Here is a 14,336-nt window from a genome sequence, read left to right as displayed (position 1 = left end):
CAACTCCCAGGCCCCTGTGCCTTTTCGGGGCAGTGAGAGCCTGGGCTTCTGGGAAAGGGGTGCTGAGCCTCTGTCTCCTTGGAAGGACTTCAAGAGGCCCCTCCAATAATTACTAGGCCTGGCAGGGGGGTCCCCTTTTTCCTTCTCCACCAGCCACTAGATAAAACCATCTACTAACTTCTTTCCTTCTCAGATGGGGGTGGTGGCCCCAGGGCTTACTTCTTTCCTTCCTGTGGTTCACGACCCTGGACTCCAAGCTTGGTGACTGCTTCTAAAATCCTACAAACCTCCTTTAACCAAATCCCACCTGGTCAGAGGGCCTGGTGTTTTGGCCTGGGGCCCCACAGCTCAAAAGCTCCGGGCTTCCGCCAGCCTCTTCCCTGCTGAGAACTTGGTCCTTCCTCCTGAGGCCTGTGCTCCCTCCTCCTTGAGTGGGTAAGAGACCCTGGCGAGAGCCCCTGCTCCTGGAGGTCTAGGTCCCTCCGCAGACCTGTCTGCCTTTCTACAAACCTGGCACCTCCCCAGCGTGGGATGTGGGAGAGCCAGAGTAGCCCTGACCAGTCTTCTCTGCCACCCCTCAGCTTACCATTCACTGGCCCTCAGGACACAAAGGATGCCAGTTTGCAGAGGCCAAGCCTTCCCCAGCCCTGCCTACCCCCACCCTGGTGTCGCCAAGCCCGGCAGGTGGAACAGTCCCCAGCCGCTACCCCTGGCCCCCAACAGTGCCTTCCAGCCCACTGGGCATCCAGGCCCCCAGCTTCTGGAGGCCCAGCCCTTGCCAGGTGCCCAGCTCAGAACCTCTCCTGGAACTGATTGCTGCTCCATCTGGAGGAAGCTCGAACCCGTCTCCTGGTCGTGGTCACCTACAGCATTTCTCAGGGCTGGTGGGGCGGCCTCTCCCTGCTCAGCTGATGCCACGTCTGTACACCAGGCTGGCTTTCCATGCGGCCCCAGCAGGTTCCCTTGTGGCCCCCAGGATCATCTCCGTGATGTGGGCTCTAACCCTTCAGCTGGGCCCACTCTGCAGAGGAGGTGCCTGAGGCTTCTGCAGGACCTCCCCTAGTGCTGGGCTCCCTCCCAGGGAGCCCTCTGGAGCCTGGTGCCTTGGACCTCAGAGGGGCACAGTTCAGTCCCCCTTCCTCTCCCCCGTAGAGTGCTCTATGGCCACCAAGGCCCCTGACTGCCAGGGGACCCACACCAAGGCCTCGGACCAGCCCAGACCCATGGCTCCTTTCTTTTGGACTGTTGGACACCTGAGCCTCTGAGCAGAGAGGTGTAGTGACCCCCAGAACATTCCTTTCAAGCAGAGGACATTCCTTTAAGTCTACTTGGCACCAAGCTCTGGCTCTTTGGGCAGAGCTGGGCAGCGAGGGTGTCTCTGAGGCCACCCGGGCAGAGGGGCTCAGTCCTGAGGAAGCAGTTCTCACACTCCCGCCATGTCCCCATCGGGTATCCCACCCCAGGACCCAGCTCTCCTCCCACCTTGGCTGCTGGGACCCCCATCCTAACTCACCCAGGGGTTGTGGAGACCAGCCCAGGAGGCCACAGCCAGCTGGGAGAAGTGCCTGGTGTTTCTGCACCCCTCTTTATGGTGCCAGGAGTCTGCCCAGAGGATGGGACTGTCCCTGTCACGGAGGTGGGTCCGAGGAGTCCAGACCCAGTCCTTCCCTTGGGCAGAGCCCCTCTGTTTTCCCAGCTGGCCAGCAAGCTGCTCAACATCCCAGTGACGGCCAGGCGGCCTGTGTCCCATCCTGAGGGGAGTCTGGCTCTAGTCCTGGCCTGGAATTTGGACACCTTTGAGCTGGGGGCCACAGCTGGCAGGTTCTCCCAGCAAGGCCTGCCCGTGGCCAGGGCAGGTACCCTGTTGGAGGCCCCGGACCTCACCCCAAGGCTCCCGTGCTCTTTTCCACTTCAGCCCCTTGCGCATCACCTCTATGCTGCTCCTGATGAATCGGTCTGTCAGCCTCCTCCAGCTCAGAAGGGAAATCACACTAACGGTAAGGAGACTAGAACAGCCACCGAGGGGCATGGGGAAGCCTCCTAAGTGAGTGGGTGGAAAAGAGCCGGAGGCAGGATGCCTGGGACTTCCTCTCTGTTTATCCTCCTTTGCCCTTGACCCTGGAAGAAAGCAGCCTTCTCCACACCTCCTATGGCCCCAGCGTGCCCTGGGCTCTCCCTCCCGGGAATGTACCATCCATCTCTGTGGGGCTGATGCTTTGTTTGGCCCTAGGGTCTCTGTGAATGGCAACTATTCCTCCTTTCCTCAGCAAAGAGGGCCAACTGAGGCAGAGAGGTGGGCCGTTCCCCCAGGCCCAGCTCTTAAAGATGGGATTGAGACCCGCACTTCCCAGGGTGGTCCCTCCCCGCAGAGTCCATGCTTAGAGGCCTCCCTCTCTTCCGCTCAGGCAGGTGCTTGCTGGCCCCCATACTGGCTTCCTAAAGTCCACTCTTTTTCTAGTAAGTCTTCTCAGCTCCATGGGGTTGAGTGGGCTACTAAGCCTGGAGTCAGGGTCCTGCCCGCCTCTCAAGCCCCTTCCAGTCTGGGGAGGGGCCCCGGCCTCCATCGCTGATCAGCCCGCTGGCTGCGTCCTGACGTCACCAGCTCCCCGCAGCCAGGAGTTAGTGTGGGTGAAGAGCCAGGTGGGGGTTGGGGGCAGATGCTGGCCGCCAGCTCAGACATCCTGTGCACCGTGCCAGTCAAGATGCGCCAGTACACAGGCTACTTCACCTGGTGCACAGGCCAGTGTGGTGAGTAAGGGGATGTGCCCACTGCCACACCATTGTCCCAGTTCCCTGGCTGACCTTGTGAGGATGCCTGTCACCTACCCTTCTGACGGCCCTGTGGTCCAGCTCAAACCTTACCCTAGGCCTAGAACCTGTTCCTGAACTGTCACCCCCCACCCCTTTCTGCCCATTCACTTTAAAGCTTTCCTTGAGGGCTCATATTAGGGCTGAGTTTTAGGGGATGACATATGAGGGTCTAGACTAAGACCCCGATGGCTGTGATTCCCTCAGGGCAAGGCCTGCATCTGCATCTTCACCTTCCAGAACAGCCCAGAACCCTCCCTTTTTGCTTTTGGGCCTGCTGGAGGCTACGGTTGTTTGTCTTCCAAGCAGTATTGACATTCCTATGATACACAGGGAAGACTGGGGGCCAGCAGGGGTTGCCCAAGGTCAGAGTCTCTGTGGCCAAGCAGAGCTCAGGTCTTGGCCCTGGGTCTTGGCCTCAGGCCTTGGCTCGACATCTTAACACACTTCCAGTGTTGTGTCCCTCAGGATATCCTCAGGTCCTAGGGCCAAAGAAGCTTGGTGATCTCAGGGTCAGGGCTCCACTCATAACGAAGGCCAACTGCAGGTGCTACAGAGCAACCCGAAAGCAGGTGAAGCCCTTCTCCCCCTCATCCTCTGAGCAGGGAGAACACTGTTCCCAGGGGCCAGGACCGAATTGGGAGGACAAGGCTTGGTAGGCTGTCCACTCCAGGGCTGTGTTCCCAAAGGGAAGGTTCTTGATACATCACAGAAGGAATTCAGAAATGAGAGAGAAATTGAGAAAGAAAGGTGAGGATTTCTTTGAGAAATACACCCTTTAAAGAGAGGCAGGCAGAGGGGTGAGCAGCTGCCCTGCGTCTCTTTGACCACCAGTTATAAGGGGCATCCAGCTGCATAGGTAGAAAGGGAAGGAAGGGTTTGGGGCTCATATTTCCTAAGTTTCATTCCAGCTCCACCTTCCTAAAGGGAGGAGGGATTTTTGTCTTTATTTAGCTTTGATCAGAAGTGTGGTGGCATCAGTGCATGGGTATTTCTTATCTGCATAGCTAGTTCTATTATAATTTTATTGTGATGAGGGCATAATGGACAACAGGTTACATTCAGACGCTAGAGTTCTGTGCCCTTTCCACCTTTCTTTTTGTGCCTCCAGGGCACTTATCACCCAAAAATGTATGGTTTCCTGTCAGTCTGGAGGTTCCTGCTTTTCTTTGTCTGCCCATGGACCCCACTGTTTGTATGATATGTGGTTTCCTGCCATCTGGCCTCATACCTCCCTTTCTTGGCTCATACCTAGCTATCTGCCTGCTGTAACATTCCCCTGCCCCCAAGGAGTCTGGACCCTTAAAAATCTTTTAAGAGGAAAATGGGGAGTTCCCATTGTGGCTCACCAGTGACAAAGCCAACTAGTATCCATGAGGATGAGGGTTCGGTCCCTGGCCTCGCTCAGTGGGTTAAGGATCTAGCATTGCTGTGAGCTGTGGTGTACGTAGGTCAGAGGCTCTTCTTGGATCTGGTGTTGCTGTGACCATGGCATAGGCTGGTGGCTAGAGCTCCAATTCAGCCCCTAGACTGGGAACGTCCATGTGCCTTGCATGCAGCCCTAAAAACCAAAAAAAAAAAAAAAAAAAAAAAAGAAGAAGAAGAAGAAAATCAGCCAATGCTGTCTTCTGTAACTACTTCAAGCCGAGCAAGGGGCATTGCCCCCTACCTGCGGATCTGCCTACTATCTGTCAGAGAGAGGGGTCTCAGGGTTGTTTACAGTGGGGGTGGGGCATAGAGGGAGGCAGTGGCCTTGTCCAGCTGGAGGTGATAGTCCCCATCTTCAGGTAGGGTGGGTTGAAATCCCTGTCATAGCATCATTGGAAGCTGGAGTTGTTGTAGTTGTTGTAGAGGATAGAAATTTAACGAGGCAGTTAAAAATACAAGGTCCGAAGAGAAAGATGAGAAATATCTTGACTATGGGTCCTAGAAATGGGAGGAGCCAAGTATATCCTGGGAACCACCCTTAATGGTCTCAGTCCATTCTAGTTCCTCCTACTTATACCTGTGAAGCCAGGAAATCTTTTTTTTTATTTCTTTTTAGGGCCGCACCCATGGCATATGGAGGTTCTCAGGCTGGGGGTCAAATTAGAGCTACCGCTGCCAGTTACAGCCACAGCCACGCAGGATCTGAGCCACATCTGTGATCTACACCACAGCTCATGGCAACACCAGATCCTTAACCCACTGAGCAAGGCCAGGGATCGAACCCACAACCTCATGGTTCCTGGCTGGATTTGTTTCCACTGCACCACAATGGGAACTCCCAGGAATTCTGTTTGTATATTTCTTTTAACATTCAGTTTTTCTTCTCCCATGACTTTAATATATATACAGCATGTTTTATATATGACAATGCAAACCCTGCCTTGACTTGCTAGGAGATAATCTAGGGCTTGGCAGTTGTCAAAGGCTGCCCCTGCCAGGGAAACTAGGGATTTCAGATGTTGAGAGTGTATCCAGTTTTCTTTAGTGCACTATCCTGGGAGGAGGTTAGATCCCTTAAGCTTGCCTCATGATAAGCAAATCCTCCCCAATGGGCAGTTGTAGCTGCAGCCCCCATGATTCCTGCTAGCACCAGCCCACAGACCGTTTTTTTACTCTCACGTGAGTTACAGTGAGGATGGTTATTTGGGCTGGAGCCACAGTTCCCAAAGTGCAGTCCCATAATGAAGTGTGTTGGCTAGGTGTAAGAGTGCAATGGATCTGGTCATTGTGAGGCAGTTGTCTGTGGTCCCACGTGGCCATAAGAATCCAGGAGCTGCTGGTAAGGCAGTGTGACTGGTTTGGTTATACAGCTGGAGCACAGCTCTGGGAGGTGGGAGGCAGTTGCGGAGGGGGCCTGTGTGCATTTCGGATTCAGTTTGTGGTTTGGAGTGTCCAGGAGAGGGTCTGTATTCAGGGAGAGTCATGATATAATAGGTGGCACAAGAAGTTCTGTTGGCATTAGTTTGTGAACTCTTGTACCATAACGATCTGTTGTTAGGGGTGCAGGACAAAGTGTGTGTAATAGGCTGGCCGTGATATCGCTCCAATTTAGAGGCTAAGACATCTAGGTTTCTGCCGGATAGAGCCTTGAGGGATAAAAAGGAGCCTATATTTCCTCTGTGAGTATTGTTGCCACAAGTGGTGCATCCTAGGGATTGATTACAGAGTAGAAAGGTGAAACAGTCCTACATATATATATGTTCTTTTTCTCATATCATCCTCCATCATGTTCTATCCCAAGAGAGTGGATACAGTTCCCTGTGCTATACAGCAGGGCCCCCTCTTGCCCAGCCCTTCTAAATGTATAATGGTCTGCGTTTCAGTCCATCCCATGCCCTCTCCCTACCCCCTTGGCAACCCCAAGTCTGTCCTCCATGTCTGTGAGTTTGTTTTCTGTTCTGTGGAAAGGTTCATTTGTGCTGTATATTAGATTCCAGATATAAGTGATATCACATGGTATTTGTCTTTCTCTTTCTGACTTAACTCCACTTAGTATGAGAGTCTCTAGTTCCATCCATGTTGCTGCAAATGGCATTCTTTTGTTCTTTTTAATGACTGAGTAGTATTCCATTGTGTATATATAACACATCTTCTTAATCTATCCATCTATCGATGGACATTTAGGTTGTCTCCATGTCCTGGCTGTTGTGAATAGTGCTACAATGAACATGTGGGTACATGCGTCTTTTTCAAGGAAAGTTTTGTCCAGATATATGCCCAAGAGTGAGATTGCTGGGTCATATGGTAGTTCTATATATATATTTCTAAGGCACCTCCATACTGTTTTCCATAGTGGTTGTACCAATTTATATTCCCGCCAACAGTGTAGGAGGGTTTCTTTTTCTCCACACTCTCTAGCATTTGCTATTTGTAGACTTACAGATGATGGTCATTCTGACAGGTATGAGGTGGTACTTCATTGCAGTTTTGATTTGCATTTCTCTAATAATTAGTGATGTTGAGCATCTTTTCACATGCCTACTGGCCATCTGTATGTCTTCTTTGGAGAAACATCTGTTTAGGTCTTCTGCCCATTTTTCAACTGGGTTGTTTGTTTTTTTGTTGTTAAGTTATATGAGTTGGTTGTTTTTTTTTTTTTTCTTCTTTTTTTTTGGAATTCTAAGAGCTATCCTTTTTTTAAATTATTCAATGAATTTATTACATTTATAGCTGTACAATGGATCATCACAATCCAATTTTATAGGATTTCCATCCCACAACCCCAGCGCATTCCCCCACCCCCTGAACTGTCTCCTTTGGAAACCATAACTTTTTCAAAGTCTGTGAGTCAGTATCTGTTCTGCAAAGAAGTACATTCTGTCCTTTTTTCAGATTCCACATGTCAGTGAAAGCATTTGATGTTGGTGTCTCATTGTATGGCTGACTTCACTTAGCATGATAATTTCTAGGACCATCCATGTTGTTAAAAATGCTGGTATCTTGTTCCTTTTAATGGCTGAGTAATATTCCATTGTGTATACATACCACATCTTCTTGATCCACTCCTCTGTCAATGGACATTTAAGTTGTTTCCATGTATTGGCTATTGAACATAGTGCAGCAATGAACATCGGAGTACATGTGTCTTTGCAAGTCATGGTTTTCTCTGGATAGATGCCCAGGAGTGAGATTGCTGGATCAAATGGTAGTTCTATTTTTAGTTTTCTGAGGCATCTGCATACTGTTTTCCACAGTGGTTGCACCAATTTACAATCCCACCAACAGTGTTGATAGGGTTCCTCTTTCTCCACATCCTCTCCAGCACTTATTGTTTGTAAACTTTTTGATGATGGCCATTCTGCTACCTCATCATGGTTTTGATTTGCGTTTCTCTAATAATGAATGATGTTAAACATCTTTTCATGTGTTTTCTGGCCATCTGTATGTCTTCTTTGGAGAATTGTCCGTTTAGATCTTCTGCCCATTTTTTGATGGGATTGTTTGTGTTTTGGTATGGAGCTGCAGAAGGTGTTTATACATTTTGGAGATTAATCCCTTGTCGATGGATTCATTTGTAAAGATTTTTCTCCCATTCTGTGGGTTGTCTTTTCGTTTTGTTTAGGGTTTCCTTTGCTGTGAAGAAACTTTTAAGTTTGATTAGGTCCCATTTGTTTATTTTTGATTTTATTGTCATGACTCTAAGAGGTGGATCTGAGAAGATTTTGCTGTCATTTAAGTCAGAGAGTGTTTGGCCTATGTTTTCCTCTAAGAGTTTTATAGTGTCTGGTCTTATATCTAGGTGTTTAATCCATTTTGAGTATATTTTTGTGTATGGTGTTAGGGAGTATTCTAATTTCATTCTTTTCCATGTGGCTGTCCAGTTTTCCCAGCACCACTTATTGAACAGGCTGTCTTTTCTCCATTGTATATTCTTGCCTCCTTTGTCATAGATGAGTTTACTGTAGGTGCGTGGGTTTAATTCTGGGCTTTCTATCCTGTTCCACTGATCTAAATTTCTGTCTTTCTGCCAGTAGTCAATGGTTTTGATGACTGTAGCTTTTTAGTATAGTCTGAAGTCAGGGAAACTAATTCCTCCAGCTCCATTTTTCTTTTTCTTTTTCTTTCTTTCTTTTTTTTTTTTTTTTTTTTTTTTTGTCTTTTGCTATTTCTTGGGCCGCTCCCATGGCATATGGAGGTTCCCAGGCTAGGGGTCAAATCGGAGCTGTAGCCACAGGCCTACGCCAGAGCCACAGCAACACGGGATCCGAGCCACGTCTGCGACCTACACCATGGCTCACGGCAACGCCCGATCATTAACCCACTGAGCAAGGGCAGGGACCGAACCCTCAACCTCATGGTTCCTAGTCGGATTCGTTAACCACTGCTCCATGATGGGAACTCCCAGCTCCATTTTTCTTTCTCAGGATGGCTTTGACTATTCTGGGTCTTTTGTGCTTCCAAAAAAACTTTAAAATATTTTGTTCGAGTTCTGTGAAAAATGTCCTTGGTAATTTGATAGGGATTGCATTGAATCTATAAATTGCCTTAAGTAGTATGGTCATTCTGATTATATTGACTCTTCCAATCCAAGAGCATGGTATGTCTTTCTATCTATTTGTGTCTCTTTGTGTCTTATAGTTTTCAGAGTACATGTCTTTTGTCTCTTTAGGTAGGTTTCCTCCTAGGTATTTTATTCTTTTGGATGCAATGGCAAACAGGATTACTTCCATAATTTCTCTTTCTGATCTTTCATTGTTAGTGTATAGAAATGCCATCGATTTCTGTGTATTGATTTTGTATCCTGCAACTTTGCCAAATTCGTGGATGAGCTCTAACAGTTTTCTGGTAGAGTCTTTAGGATTCTCTAGGTATAGTATCATGTCATCTGCAAATAGTGATAGTTTTACTTCTTCCTTTCCAATTTGGATTCCTTTTATTTCTCTTACTTCTCTGATTGCTGTGGCTAGGACTTCCAAAACTATGTTGAAGAGTAGTGGTGAGAGCAGACATCCTTGTCTTGTTCCTGATCTCAGAGGGAATTCTTTCAGCTTTTCGCCATTGAGAATGATGTTTTCTGTGGGTTTGTCATATATGGCTTTTATTGTGTTGAGGTAGGTTGCCTCTATGCCCACTTTCTGAAAGTTTTTTTTTTTAATCAGAAATGGGTGTTGGATTTTGTCAAAAGCTTTTTCTGTGTCTATTGAGAGAATCATAAGGTTTTTATTCTTCAGTTTGTTAATGTGGTGTATCACACTGATGGATTTGCGGATATTGAAGAACCCTTACATCCCTGGGATAAATCCCATGTGAACATGGTGTACAATCCTTTTAATGTATCGTTGGATGCGGTTTGCTAGTATTTTGTTGAGGATTTTTGCATCTGTGTTCATCAGTGAAATTGGCCTATAGTTTTCCTTTTTTGTGGTATCTTTGTCTGGTTTTTGTATCAGGGTGATGGTGGCTTCATAGAATGAGTTTGGGAGTATCCCTTTCTCTGTGATTTTTGGAAATAGTTTCAGAAGGATAGGTGTTAGCTCTTCTCTAAATGTTTGATAGAATTCGCCTGTGAAGCCATCTGGTCCTGGACTTTTGTTTGTTGGAAGTTTTTTAATCACAGTTTCAATTTCAGTTATTGTGATGGGTCCATTCATCTTTTCTATTTCATCTTGGTTTCGTCTTGGAAGATTGCACTTTTCTAAGAATTTGTCCATTTCTTCTAGGTTTTCCGTTTTATTGGCATATAGTTGCATATAGTAGTCTCTTATGATCCTTTGTAGTTCTGTGATGTCTGTTGTTACTTCTCCTTTTTCATTTCTAATTTTATTGATTTGAGTCTTCTCTCTTTCTTTCTTGATAAGTCTGGCTAAGGGTTTATCAATTTTGTTGATCTTTTCAAAGAACCGGCTTTTCATTTCATTGATCTTTTCTATGGTTTTCTTTGTTTCTATTTCATTGATTTCTGCTCTGATCTTTATGATTTCTTTCCTTGTACTAACTTTAGGTCTTGTCTGTTCTCTCTCGAGCTGCTTTAGATGTAAAGTTAGCTTGTTTATTTGAGCTTTTCCTTGCTTACTGAGGTGGGCTTGTATTGCTATAAACTCTCCTTTTAGAATGGCTTTTGCTGCATCCCATAGGTTTTGGAGTGTTGTATCTTTGTTGTCATTTGCTTCTAAGTATTTTTTAATTTCCTCTTTGATTTCTTCAGTGATCCATTGGTTGTTTAGTAGCATGTTGTTTAGTCTCCATGTGTTTGTGTTTTTTTGCAGATTTTTTTCTTGTTGTTGATTTCCGGTCGTATAGCGTTGTGGTTGGAAAAGATGCTTGATATGATTTCAATTTTCTTAAAGTTACTGAGGTTGTATTTGTAGCCCAGGATGTGATCAATCTTAGAGGATGTTCCATGTGCACTTGAGAAGAATGCGTATTCTGTTGCTTTTGGATGGAATGTCCTATAAATATCTATTAAGTCCATCTGGCCTAATGCTTCATTCAGGGCATGTGTTTCCTTATTGATTTTCTGTCTGGATGATCTGTCCATTGCTGTAAGTGGGGTGTTAAAAGGCCCCCCACTTATGATTGTGTTACTGTTGATTTGTCTTTTTAAGGTTGTTAGCAGTTGCCTTATATATTGTGGTGAACCTATGTTGGGTGCATAGATATTTAAAGTTGTTATATCTTCTTCTTGGATTGATCCTTTGATCATTATGTAGTGACTTTCCTTGCCCCTTAAACTATTCTTCATTTTAAAGTCTATTTTGTCTGTTATGAGTATTACTACTCCAGCTTTCTTTTGATTCCCATTAGCATGGAATATTTTCTTCCATCCTCTCACTTTCAATTTGTATGTGTCCCTAGAAGTGAAGTGGGTCTCTTGAAGACAGCATATATCTGGATCTTGTTTTTGTATCCATTCAGCCAGTCTATGTCTTTTGGTTGGGGCATTTAGTCCATTAACATTTAAGGTAATTATGGATATGTATGTTCTTATTGTCATTTTATTGACTGTTTTGGATTTGTTTTTGTTGCTGTTTTTTCTTCCCTTCGTCTCTTGTTTTCTCCTCTTCTGGTTTGATGGCTACCTTTAGTGTTGTATTTGAGTTGATTTTTCTTATTTGTTTGTGTATCAATTGTAGATTTTTGGTTTGCAGTTACTCTGAAGTTTTGATATAAGTGTCTATATATATATATGAGATTGTTTTAAGTTGATGGTCTCTTAATTGCAAGTGCATCTCCAGTGTCCTGAATTTGTACCCACCTCTTCTCATGATTTCTGATTTTGGTGGCATAATTGTGCATGGATGATTTCGTATCTTTACCATATATATACATTTACTGGTGAGTCTTGTCATTTGTGGTATTTTTGTTTCTGGTTGTGGCCTTTTCTTTTCTGCCTAGAGAAGTTCCTTTAGTTTGTTGTAAAGCTGGTTTAGTGTTGCTGAATTCTCTCAGATTTTGCTTATCTGTGAAGCTTTTAATTTCTCCTTCAAATCTGAATGAGAGCCTTGCTGGGTAAAGTAATCTTCGTTGGAGGTTTTTTCCTTTCATCATGTTAAGTATATCATGCCACTCCCTTCTGGCCTGCAGAGTTTCTGCTGAAAAAACTGCCTATAACCTTATCAGGTTTCCCATGTATGTTATTTGTTTCTTTTCCCTAGCTGCTTTCAGCATTTTCTCTTTGTCTTTAATTTTTGTCAGTTTGATTAATATGTGTCTTGGAGTATTTCTCCTTGGGTTAATTTTATATGCTACTCATTGCACGTTCTGGATTTGAGTGAGTAGTTCCTTTCCCATGTTAGGGAAGTTTTCGGCTATTATCTCTTGGAACATTTTTTCTGTCCCCTTCTCTCTCTCTTCTCCTTCTGGCACCCCTATAATACGGATGTTGGTGTGTTTAATGTTGTCCCAGAGTTCTCTGAGACTCTCTTCATTTGTTTTCAATCTTTTTTCTCATTTCTGTTCCACATCCATAATTTCCACTAATCTGTCCTCCACCTCACTTATTCAATCTTCTGCCTCCTGTATTCTGCTGTTGGCTGCTTCTAGTGAATTTTTTATTTCAGTTATTATATTTTGCATCTCTTCTTGTTTAAGTTTTATATCTTGTATCTCTTTGCTCATTGTTTCCTGTAAGTTATCCATCTTTGCCTCCAGTTTATTTCCAATGTCTTACATCATCTTCAGCATCAATAATCTAAAGTCTTTTTCCTGGAGGCTGAGAATCTTCTGATCACTTAGCTGTTTTTCTGTTTTTTTTTTTTTTCTTTCTCCCTCATCTGAGTTATAGTTCTCTCTCTTTTCATTTGTATAGGTTTTCGTTGTGGTGACCTTTTTACAAATGGTAGAGTTGTGGCCTCTCTTACTTCTGGTGTTTGCCCCTCTTGTGGCTGAAGCTGTAGGCTTCTTGATGGGAGGGACTGATGCCTGCCCACTGGTAGGTGGAGCTTATTCCTATCCCTCTGATAGGTGGAGCTTATTCCTATCCCTCTGGATGGGCTGTGTGCCTGGGGGGGTGGTCTTTAGGCAGCCCTTTACTAAGGGGGGCGGGGCTGTGATCCTGCCTGGATTGTTGTTTGTGCTGAGGCTTCTTAGCACTGATGGGTGGGTCCAGATTTTCCCAAAATGGCCACCTCCAGAGAAAGGCACCTGCGGAATATTCCCGAGAGCTTTGCTCCCAATGTCCTTCCCCCACAAAAAGCCACAGTCACCCCTGTTTTCCCAGCAGGTCCTCCAAGAACTGTAGTCAGGTTCAACCCAGATTCCTATGGAGACTTTGCTTTGCCCTGGGACCCAGTGCATGTGAAAGTCTTGTGCACCCTTTAAGAATGGGGTCTCCGTTTCCCTCCCTCCTGTGGAGCTCCTGTGCACAAGCCTTCAATGCCAGATGCCCAAGGGGCTCTTTCTCCCAGTGCCAGATCCCCACACTTGGGAGTTTGATGTGGGGCTCAGAACTCTCACTCCTGTAGGTGAGTCTCTGTGAACCAGTTACAGTCTGTGGGGATTCCCACCTGGGAGGTATGGGGTTGCTTATATCATGTAATCACCCTTCCTATCTCTTGATGTGGCCTCCTCTTTGTCTTCTGGAGTAGGATATCTTTTTGAAGGTTTATGGTCCATTTAGTTGAAGATTGCTCAGCCTTTAGTTGTGAATTTTGTTGTTTTTAGGAGAGAAGTTGAGCTCCAATCCTTCTATTCCTCATCTTAATCCCATCTCCCTGTATGAGTTGTTTTCACATTTTGGAAATTAAGCCCTTGTTGGTTGCATTGTTTGCAACCATTTTCTCCTATTCTGTAGTTTGTCTTTTCGGGTTTTAAAAATTTTTTATTTTTTATTTTTTTATTTTTTGGATTTTAGTGCTGCACTCACAGCATATGGATGTTCCCAGACTAGGGGTCTAATCCAAGCTACAGCTGCCAGCCTACACCACAGCTCACAGCAACACCAGACCCTTAACCCACTGAGTGAGGCCAGGGTTCAACTCTGCAACCTCATGGTTCCCAGTAGGATTGATTTTTGCTGCACCACAATGGGAACTCCTCGGGTTTTGTTGTTGTTGTTGTTGTTATTTATGGTTTACTTTGCTGTGCAAAAGCTTGTCAGTTTGATTAGGTCCCATTTGTTTATTTTTGTTTTCATTTCTCTTGCCTTGGGAGACTGACCTAAGAAAACATCTGTGCATTTGATGTTCTCTTCTAGGAGTTTCATGGTGTCATGTCTTATGTTTAAGTCTTTAAGCCATTTTGGAGTTCCCATTGTGGCTCAGTAGGTTAAGAACCCAACATAGTGTCCGTGAGGATGCGTGTTTGATTCCTGGCCTCACTCAGTGGGTTAAGGATCTGGCATTGCTATGGCTGTGGCATAGGCCAATTTGACCCCTAGCCCAGGAACTTCCACATGCCACAGGTGCATTAGTTAAAAGGAAAAACATTGTTAAGCCATTTTGAGTTTATTTCTGTGCATGGTGTGAGGGTGTATTAAGATTCATTGATTTACATAAAGCTGTCCAGTTTCCCCAGCACCACTTGCTGAAGAGACTATCTTTTTCCCATTTTATATTCTTCTCCTTTGTCAAAGATCAGTTGATCTTAGGTGTCTGGGTTTA

Source organism: Sus scrofa, chromosome 7 (genome assembly GCF_000003025.6).
Source record: "Sus scrofa isolate TJ Tabasco breed Duroc chromosome 7, Sscrofa11.1, whole genome shotgun sequence".
Classification (NCBI taxonomy): Eukaryota; Metazoa; Chordata; class Mammalia; order Artiodactyla; family Suidae; genus Sus; species Sus scrofa.
This window is presented reverse-complemented; position numbering follows the sequence as displayed.